Below are 10971 nucleotides of genomic sequence, written 5' to 3' on the forward strand. Positions count from 1 at the left end.
CGGTAGGATCCCTCTGCGCCCTGAGCCCCGGCTCTTCCAGGATGCGCGAGCTCTGCAACACTTGGGGTCGCCGGTCCCACTCAGGTCCCTAAACTGGCCCGGCCCGGGCCCCCTACAGCCTTTGTTCCAAAATTTTCAGCCTCCAGTCCCTCATGCGAAATTTTACACCTCGTATCCTCGAAAGCCTCGCCCCAAATCTCACGCTAAATCCTCTCCGCCCTTGGCCTCCAAATCCATTGCTTCTCTTCGTTTTGCGACCTGGAAACCCTTCCTGTCCCCGCTTCAACCTTCCTCGATCCGCGTGTCCCTTGCGTAGATCTCGGAGGGGTAAGCACCCAGATGTAACAGGGTGAGTGGAACACCCCCACATGTAACAGGGTGAGTGGAACACCCCCACCACCACCCCGGGGCGTAATTGAGCAGGATCAGCTTTGCCAAGGGGGTACTAAAGCGGGAGTGGGAGAAGGAGGCGTGTCATGAATTGTGAGCGAGAGAGAACATCATTTATCTTACCTGGTTTCTTATTTTTCTTTGCTTTTCCAAAGGCAGGAAGGCGTAAGGGCTTTGGGGACTGCAGTCGGACCTGTACTTCACACAGGTTATTTACTTTACCAGAAGTGAGATGGTGGACCAGTTAAGAATGCCTAACTCTAAAGCCTGTTTACGCTAAAAACCAGGTGGCTTATGGATGGCAATGAAGCTAGAGATTCAATAAATGTTCATTATTCAAGCCTATACATCCATCCATCCATCACTAAGTTTTCCAAATTTTTCCATTTGCTGGAGAAAGTTTCCTCCCAATTATTTGGAAAAGTGAAATGATCCTCCCCACTTCCACCACCGTCCCCCCCCCCCAAAAAAAATCCCACTCCATTTCCTCAGTTCACCATATCATTAATGCTTTATGGTTTTGTCTAATATTAATTACCCTTCCCTCCCCCCTCCACAGGACGATATTAACCATGTTTATTTTCGGTATCTTACGACTTTGACATCCTAAAAATGGTGCTGACTGGGAATAGACTAGCCTGCTACGGCTAATTCCTAAAGAGAGCAAGCAACTTACTTGGGAGTGCACCTCTCATATGCAAGCAACCACCCCCTTTATCTCACACTCACACACCAAGCTAATACTTCCCCTGCTCTCAATCATCCCAGGGCCAGGCACCAGGCAACTAGAAAGCACCCCTGTACCCCCAAGCCCACATTTATTCTTCCAAACTGTGTACTCTGCCCTGCCTTCCAGTGCAGACCCCAATAAAGGCTCCAGCCTAAAATTCCCCCTGCTCCCGCTCTGCCCGCTGACCAAGGCCTGATGCTCCGCTGTGGCCCTGCGTGGCCTGGTTGTGCCCCTTCTCCAGGGAAATGTAAGACAACTCTCTCCATGGCAGGGGCTTTGCCATGGGGGCACTCTGTCATCTCCATACGTTAAAGGCCCTTGGATACAAACGAGACACTTCCAGCACGCAGCCCCCTTGGCAGGGTCACTTTTGAAGGTGCTGGGGAGAAAAGGCCGGCAGGGGTGCAGGAAAGCCCAGACTTTTCTGTGTGAGGCTGGCCTGTCCACTTGGCCTTCAGACCAATTCCCTCCTCTTAGGGCCCGTCACCAGGGGCCCTTGTCACCCATTCTAGAAGCTTCTGTGGCCAGTTTCTCGAGCTCCTGCTTTCTGAGAGCCCGCTGCTTGCCCAAAGCTCCCGGGGCCCTGGGAGAGGCAAGGATGTAACACAGGCCAGGGCGCCATCCACCAATTCGGTAGCCTGTGGGGCCGGGGGAGCCACTAGGGTTGGAGTCTTACTGTGTCCTGTTGAGGATTCAACAGGTCAGTCTGTCCACTGTCCTTCCCGTAGTCCGTGGCAGACCTGGGCATGGCTGAGTGAGGGACACTTGGCACGCAGGTTTGGGTGGGCTAATGCTGGGCTAGTTGGGGGGAGTCCTGGGGGTGAGAACACTCTCCAGGAGGAAGGGAAAGTTCAGTCTGTGCCCTCGCTCTGCCCTGGGCCCCAGGAGGCTGTGAGCTCCTTTGTCTGGTTCCCTTGTCACCCGGCTTCCAGATGGTTCAGCCGGTGGAAAGCCATTGAAGGAGATTGGGGAAGGGGCAGAAAAGGGAAATTAGGGTGTCTAATTCCATCAGCTGGGGGGTTGGCCATGGCTGTGCCCTCCAGCTCCAGCGATATGGTTCCCTCCCCTTGGCTTATTATTATTTTTTTAACATTTTACATTCATCTTAGAAGAAAAACCTGAAAAGCAGTCTTGGTAATCAGACGAGACTGGAAGAGACCGAGCAGGTACTTTATAATCTAGATCGGAAGTTCAATGCTGAGCTGCAGAAGTTCAGAAACGACTTGTTTTCCACCCAGGGAGAGGCGGGTGATATGGTAGGTCCATGCAGATCCACAGGGATGCGGGGGAAATTGCCAAGGACGGAGCAGGAGGCTTGGACCCACCGCCACAGTGGTGGTGTGGCGATAACAGCAGTGACGATGCCGCTAGCCTTTATCTAGCAGTCACCGTGCGCCCGGTCCACGCAAAGAAGCAGTAAAGGCGGGACCAGAATTGCAACGGAGGGAGCGACCCTGGCCTATATCACATCACATAGGCCTGGAGTTTGGACAGTCTGGAGTCTGTTACAGTGCCAGGACCCTGACAGAGTATTTTGTCCGCAAACACTCTGGTGTTCAGAAGAGTGCTGTGAGGTGGCCAGTGGTCACCGAGGCTCAGAGAAATGATCTTGCCCAAAGTTACAACGACCGGTGAACAAACAAAGCTAAATTGAAATTCATTTTCCAGACCTTTATATAGATCATCTTATCCCCTCAAGTCTCCCACTTGGCTTACAGGAGAAAAAGAGGAGCTCCTCTAAGCATTTTTCCTTCTGAATCCCTCTTACAGGGTCTAGCGTGTGGACCCAGAGGGAGATTTTTCACGCTTAACTCGGATATACGTGACTGCCCCCAGGACTCAGTGTCTGGGGGCATTTCATTTGTTGTAGGGGAAAGTGGGGGAGGGAAATGCCTGTGAGTCTGTTCACCCTTGGGTCATGGGGAAGCCAGGTCTTCTCCTTCTCCTCCTTCCTGTTTTCTACCCTTCCTCTTCCTCTTCCTCTTCTCTGCTTGTCCTTAATTAAATATTCCTGCCCCAGGTTGAAACATTTAGATGTGGAAAACTGCCTGTAGTGCGCAATCTGACCACCAGAGGGAAGCACGAGACCGTAGCTTTGTCGGTCTGACCAGGACCAGGTCCTTTTAAATCAGCAGCTCCCCTCCCAAACGTGATCTTGGGTTCCCAGGCCTGTCTGCACATTCGAATCATCTGATGACCTTTTGTAAAATCACGGGTGCTTGATGTTATATAATTGGCTTGTGGTCTCCACCTCAAGTCAATTGCATCTTCTATGCCTGGGGGTAGGGCACAGGTGTTGCTAGTCTTTTCAGTTTCTCGGGTACACAGAGTTGAGAACCACTAATGGAGAACATTAAATCCTGAAAACTGTAAAGGCTTTTAGGAATCACCTAATCCTTTTCCCTAAAGAGGTGCCAGAGGGTAAGCTGTTCTCTCACATCGGACCAGGGGCAGCAGGAGGAGATGGGGACACCAGCCCTGTCAAGCGTGAGGGAGCTACTCCAGTAAAGGATCAGTTTTGATAAGAGTTAGGCGGGTTTACTTCTTAGCTGACACCACCTCCTCTGTGCGCTCTGGGAAGCTGTAAGCAATCCGTGGGTGCATTCACAGATCCCAGCAGGCTTGTTTTTGTTTCAGAAGTTGACAAGCTGATGCTAAAATTTATGTAGGAATTCCAAGGCCACAGAATAGCCAAACAATTCTTCCAAAAGAACAAAGCTGACGAATGTAATCTGCCTGACTTTAAGACAATATAAACATGCAGTAGTGAAGTAGATTTAAGTATGTGTAGATTTAATAGAAATCAATAGAATAATGTATGCATAAGGGCTATTGTTTTTCAAGTATTAAAGTGCCAGTGTGATTGGGGGAAGAATGGTGTTTTTAACAGATAGCGCTGGTAAAATGTAGAACCACCAGGAGTTCTACAGCTGCAGGAAATGACTTCTGCCAACAGCCACGTGAGCGTGGAGGACTGGGCCTCAGGTGAGCCTGCAGCCCTGGCCCACACCTGGATCGCACGAAGCCTATGAGGCCCTCAGCAGAAGACCCACAGAAATGGAGACAATAGCCCTGGCCGATTTGGCGCAGTGGATAGAGCGTCGGCCTGCGGACTGAGGGGTCCCAGGTTCAATTCCGGCCAAGGGCATGTACCTTGGTTGCGGGCACATCCCCAGTGGGAGGTGTGCGGGAGGCAGCTGATCGATGTTTCTCTCTCATCGATGTTTCTAACTCTCTGTCCCTCTCCCTTCCTCTCTGTGAAAGATCAATAATATATATATTTTTTTAAATGGAGACGATAAATGTACTTTGTCTAATTAGACACATCTTGGGTGCTATGTAGACAGTGAGTACAATAGGAAAATTCACAAAATAAATAATAGATGAGTAGCCAATAAGTACACGGCAAGATGCTCAACATCGTCATCAGAGAAATGCAAATTACAACTAAAATGAGCATACTCTGTTCACACACAACAGCTGAAGCTGGGGAGAAAAATCTGAAGTTGGGGAGAAAAATCTGACCATACTAAGTGCAGCATCTGGCACTTTCATAGACCACGAGGGAAATGGTGCGACCACTTGGGAAAATAGTTTGGAAGTTCCTCATAAACTAGAACACAGATTATCCTATGGCCCAGCTATTCACCTGTAGATATTTACTCAAGAGAAATGATAGCATACGTCCATACAAAAGACTTAGACTTGAATGTTCACTGAACTTTTTATTCACAATAGCCAACAGAAACAGCCCAGGTGAATCTCAACAGGCGAATGCATAAACAGGCAGAGCTGGACTCAGCCAGGGTGTAGACCTCTGTCAACGCTCTAACTTTACACTTACAACGGGTTCATTTTATATCCAAGTTGTACCTCCGTGGAGTGGATTTTTAACAGTTCACTCTCCCGGCATGACTTCATTTGCTGGAAAGTGGTCCCATAGAGAGGGAAAAAGGAATGATGCGGTGGATGGAGGTCAACTGCAGGAGGGATGTTCTAGACTAGGAAGTGGGGAGGGCGCGGGGCTTAGCAGGAATACTGGCTCCTGATAGGACCAGGGGCAGTTTATCTGTCCTGTCTACAGGAAGCCCTGCAGCAGCTGAGAGGGAGGAGACCCAGGTCTGTGGGAGGTGGGAGGAGAGACGAAAGGCGTGGAAGCCATGTCAGAGAGTGGGAGGGAAACATGGGCCTGCTGTCTGCCGCTCACGCCTTCCCACTCCCACCCACACCCCCACATTCACCTTGGGACTCCCGCCCCCCTCCCGTAATCCTCTCCCCCATTACTGTCTTATTGAGCAGCTTGAAGAGGCAGCAGTTTCAGATTAGCATCTTAGCCTGGTTACCATTGCTATGGGAACTCCAGGCCCTGTGGCCTGAGGGGCAGGTCAGGGCTTTGCAGGGTGGGCTCCGTGCCCTCCTCCCCCTGGTGCTCACAGTATCCTGGGAAACCTCTGCTTTGTTTCCTATGTCCTTGCCTCTCCCAGGGCCCTGGGAGCTTTGGGCAAGCAGCGGGCTCTCAGAAAGCAGGAGCTCGAGAAACTGGCCACAGAAGCTTCTAGAATGGGTGACAAGGGCCCCTGGTGACAGGCCCTAAGAGGAGGGAATTGGTCTGAAGGTTGAGGGACCAGGCCAAGTGGACAGGCCAGCCTCACACAGAAAAGTCTGGGCTTTCCTGCACCCCTGCCGGCCTTTTCTCCCCAGCACCTTCAAAAGTGACCCTGCGGAGGGGGCTGCGTGCACCCCGCCCTGTTTCCTGCCTCTCAGGACCAAACCCAGGCCCTAGTCTTCCCACCCATCTCTGCCTCTCCCCTCCCCGCCAGGGCCCCCCAGCTCCTGCACACCCACCTGGGGCCCAGGGCCCGTGCACCCGGGGTTTCCCGGGCCTGCCAAGCTTCCAGGGAGCCAGGGGCTCTGCCGGCCACGTCCAGCAACAACAGTTCCCCGTTGGTCTCTGTGAGAGGATGCCAACTCCAGCCTCAGATGGTCCATTGGCCCGTCTCCTCTACTGGGACCTTATGGACATGCCTCATTCTTCAGCTTTAAGTCAGGTTACGTCTTACCCTGAAGGGACTCTCATGTCAGCTAAAGGCCTGTTTGTCCCCGTGGACACCCAACCCGCCAGAGTCCACGCTGAGATTTGTGGTTTTAAAAAACAAGACCTCACCACTAAAGAAGGTCACCTCTCCTGTCGTCTGAGGAGCAAACGCCGACCTGTGTCCAGTGGCACCAGCTGGCTCCCGTGGGTGGCAGACGGACGGCTGGAGCTGACTGTTTCGCTGGGGCCCTGCACCCATGCTCCTTATGGAAGGGCACCATCCTTATCCCGTTTGCAGGCTTATTGCTACTGGGTGTCACAGGGATGGGTGAGTGCAGATTTATCACAATTTCCCTGCAGATGGCAGCAAAGTGTCTTAAGAGGTTGCACACGTTTTGTTCTGCTTTTACTCATCAAAGCCAACAACAGACCCACCGTCTCTAAAAGTATTTCTGCTTCTGAACAAGAAACTGCTTTTCTAATGGATGTGCTGGTAGGTGAGGATTTCAAAAATAATTTTTAAAAATCCCCATTGTTGTTAGTGCCCAGCTAATTTAGCGTTTCAGGTTGCATCGCGCCATCTGCTGGTTATTGGCTGCACTCAGAAGGTGCTGCTGACTTCCCAACGCAAACCTACAACAACTTGCATTATTGTACGACTCTCCATCGCTCTACATATGCACAAATAATCCACAAAATAAATTATATGCACATAAGTTATAAATTCCCCTTTTAATGATCTGGTAATTACATAATAGCTCATTGTTATAGATATCCTGTTAGTAAGAATATTAACACTTAATATGTAGCAGCTAGTTAACTATATACTTTGTATGTTATATACATGTAGGTTCTAAAATAAAATACTAATTTTTCTGCTCGGCTATTATAAAAGAGCTTTTAAAATTAATTTCATAATCAGAACACAGAAATGAAAATGAATACTTTTTTTTTTGAGAATGGGGGCGCAAAGACTGCTGGACTAGGATGGGAATTTACCATCAATATTTATGCCAAACATAACTGGTTAATTTTGAGAAAAAGTGGAAGAGAAAATAAACACATTAAACTGAATATATCCAGGTACCTGGCTATATAATTTGAATATTTAAGAATTTGAATATTAATAACAGTCTCGTTGACATTTGTCTGTTTTATATAACAAATTTAACTACCATCAAATTTAACACCCTCAATATAGGTAGAAAATTTTCAGAAATTATTTATTCATAAGTTCTTACTAATGATCAAAAACCCCAAATTAATGTACCTTCATTATTTCTGTGCTTTACCTATGTGGCAAATTCCTCAGGGATGAAAAATAAACTGAAGAATGAAACTGTGAGCAAAAATTGGCAGCATGTACCACATTACTAATAAAAAGAAGGCAAATGCACTTTAACAGTAGTGTTAGAAAGTCAAAGTTGAATTTGGGAACGTTCACTGAGAGAGATGCAGGTAACAAAGACGCCGCTAAGAGGAGAAGCCACATTGGAGCACGAACTCTGCACGTTCAGCTTCTGGCAAGGCCACGTGTAAGGGGAGGATTTACCCAACGAACTCTGAGTCCAGTGATGAGAATTGTCTTCCTTTGGTGGAGATTATACAAAATTGAGTTACATAATAGCACATCAATTAACAGATGATATTACACATTGTAAGGCATGAAATGTAAAATCAAATGAAGTTATAGCAGATACAATGCATGACCTGCTTTTGAAAAAGATAAGAAATGCAAATATTTGATTATTTTAGATACAACTCCTGGCATAAGCCATTTGGGAGTTATTAGATTGGTGGATTTCCAAAAAAGTAAACATTTCAGATGTGACCATTTGGACATAAGAGGTTGTCCAGTCGACGACAAAACAAAAGAAAGGGTATGTGTGTATCTTCAGAAGACTACTTACAAAAACCGAATCTAAAGAAAAATTGGATAGAGCAATGCCACAGGTATGTGTAGAGAATGTAATGGATTGCCACAGAGCCTCAAAAAAATTCAATCATTTATTTGTATAATTTATATACAATTACTTTTTCCTAGTATTTGTTATTATTGAGAAATAAGTAACATAACTTTTGTGTTAACTTGAGGAATCTCCTTTACGTTCAGAATTGAACCAGGCAGCAAACATCTATTTTGCCAGCACTTTTATATCATCTAAGACATTATATAACTACTCTTTTTGCATTAGCCAAGTGGTGGAGTATATTGAGAATGCATTTATGGAACATAAAATTTAAGATCACTGTTGAATCTGAGATGGGAAAATTGAGTAGATGCCATCTTGCTACTGAGACGTCATTAGAGGGAGTCTGTGTGCCTGTTGCTGATGTGAACACAAACATAGGTTCTAAAACACAAGCCAAGAGCATGCAAGCCTTTGAAATATTCTCTTTCCAAGGCACTGCTCAGGGGGCCAGGGAACCCAGCTTGCGACTGAGGCCTCACTCTTCTTAGGGGGTCCTTTACAGCGGAGCTATCCCTCCAGAATCTCAGCGGCCACCTGTGGAAGCAGGGCCAGCCCCCTTCACCCTCCCCACCAGCCTCAGGGGGCTTGATCTGTACATCCTTGCTATGAGACTTCTCTCCAGCTAGTCTTCAGCTGGTTATTCAGGTTAGTTGCTCTATTTTCTGCTTGTAATTCCAGTTTGTACCTAAGAGGCAATGAGTGTAGCTTGCACCTACTCCACTGCCATCTTTGATCTCTTCATCTGATTTCTGAGTTTTAGGGTTTTGTTTTTTTTTATCTGTAAAATAAGAATATTGGGCAAGATGATCTCTAGGGTTTCTTCTACCTCTAAAATTCTCCATTTTACTGTTTTAAGACGAGGAAATGCTGGCAGCAGCCTGAAGGGCACCAGGTACTAGACTGGTGTGGTCAGACCAGACCTGGGTTCAGCAGCCTAGGTACTTGAGTTCTGGCTAGGGAAGAATTCAGAGCCAAGACTCCAACTATAAGTGAACATTTATTTATAAAATCACAGAGGTGGAATAAGTAATTCAAAGAGGGAATGGACTGAGGACACCCTTCTATCTCTAAAATTCTCCATTTTACTGTTTTAAGGTGAGGAAATGCTGGCAGCAGCCTGAAGGGCACCAGGTGTTAGACGGTGTGGTCAGACCAGACCTGGGTTCAGCAGCCTTGGTACTTGAGTTCTGGCTAGGGAAGAATTCAGAGCCAAGACTCCAACTATAAGTGAACATTTATTTATAAAATCACGAAGGTGGAATAATTCAAAGAGGGAATAGACTGAGGACACAAGTTATAAAGGCAAAGGAAGGGCCCTTGGAGCTTAAAAGTGAGGAAGGTAGAGGTGGCACCCCTGGGGGGTGGGGAGGGGAGGGAGGAAGGGGGGGAAAATGCACTGCTCAGGACTCATTTGGAATGAAGGTAAAATGAGTGTGATAAGCAAAATTAGATGGGAACCAGAAGTCAGTATATTATTCCCTTGACAGCCTGTAATGGGCTAAAGAAACCTTCCAAGAAAAATGAATTTATGACCACTACAGAAGGATGTTACTGCTGATACACACGTCGCAGTTACTTGACATTGACTCCAACTCTCCCAATGTGAAAATGCCAGCGAAGGGAGGGAGATTCGTTTCAGATGTTATTTCCACCGACGATCCACTTATCCAAAATCTGTTTCTCTTTCTTCTCTATTATCTTTAAAGGAACAGTCGACATTGCTGAAAGACATCATGGCCTTTCCAGCAGCCTCGATCAGTATTTCTCACGTTTCCACGTGTGAACAGAGCACCTAGGGATCTCAGGAAAACGCACACTCTGACTCAGCCATTGTGAGGTGAGGTCTGAGATGGTGCCTTCCCCGCAAGCTCCTGGTGGGGCCGGATGCCGGGTCCTCGGAGGCGCACGGTTCCAGAGAGCTCATTACTATCAAAACGGGTAAAAATGGTCCATTGGGCCTTTTGATGAAGATGGCACCGAAAGCGAAGAAGGAAGCCCCTGCCCCTCTCAAAGCCGAAGCCAAAGCAAAGGCTTTGAAGGCAAAGAGAGCCGTGCTGAAAGGCGTCCACAGCCACACAAAAAAGATCTGCATGTCACCCACCTTCCGAGGCCAAAGACTCTAAGGCTCCAAAGGCAACCAAATATCCCCGGAAGAGCGCACCCGGGAAACAAGCCTGCCCACTGTGCCATCATCACATCCCCCCTGACCACTGCGTCCACCATGGAGAAGAGAGAAGACAATCATACACGTGTGTTCCCTGTGGATGTCAAGGCCAATGAGCTCCAGAGCCAACAGGCTGTGAGGAAGCTCTATGACATTGAGGTGGCCAAGGTCAGCACCCTGATCGGGCCTGATGGCGAGAAGAAGGCATATGTTTGACTGGCTCCTGGCTAAGATGCTTTGGATGTTGCCAACAAAATTGGCACCATCTAAACTGATCCAAATGGCTAATTCTACAGATAAAAAGTTTACACTGAAAAAAAAAGTACAATTGAAATAGAAGAACGTTATGCCTCATTCATCAATGTATAAAGAACTACGACCTAAAGTTGTCTTTGTACAATCTAGTATTCGCTCACCACAATGTTGCAATATGTCTATGACAATAATGTACCAGATCCATCTTCAAACTATTTTGAAACTTTCAAGGTACAATTAATCTGACCAATACCATGATCAGTGAAGACTGTGGCCTCTCAAAACTAAATATGTTAAAACCAACGCAAAGTCCTCAATACCATAAGAAAGATGACCAATCTGGTGATCCTTTCTACAACATACGAGCTATTAAAAAAAAAAAAGTAAGCCTTAAAACTATCAAAAGAATTATTTCTACCAAGAA

The 10971-nt window shown here is 47.2% G+C and overlaps 1 long non-coding RNA gene across 1 annotated transcript in view; it reads left to right on the forward strand.

Annotated features, from left to right (window-relative positions):
* LOC106725786 overlaps nucleotides 1-10551 on the forward strand; it is an 11749-nt gene extending 1198 nt beyond the window's left edge. Inside the window, exon 2 of the long non-coding RNA XR_001361742.1 lies at nucleotides 9835-10551. This is a non-coding gene — a long non-coding RNA (uncharacterized LOC106725786). The remainder of the gene's footprint in view (nucleotides 1-9834) is intronic.
* The last annotated feature ends 420 nt before the right edge of the window (nucleotides 10552-10971 follow it).

Source organism: Myotis brandtii, unplaced genomic scaffold (assembly GCF_000412655.1).
Source record: "Myotis brandtii unplaced genomic scaffold, ASM41265v1 scaffold187, whole genome shotgun sequence".
Taxonomy (NCBI): Eukaryota; Metazoa; Chordata; class Mammalia; order Chiroptera; family Vespertilionidae; genus Myotis; species Myotis brandtii.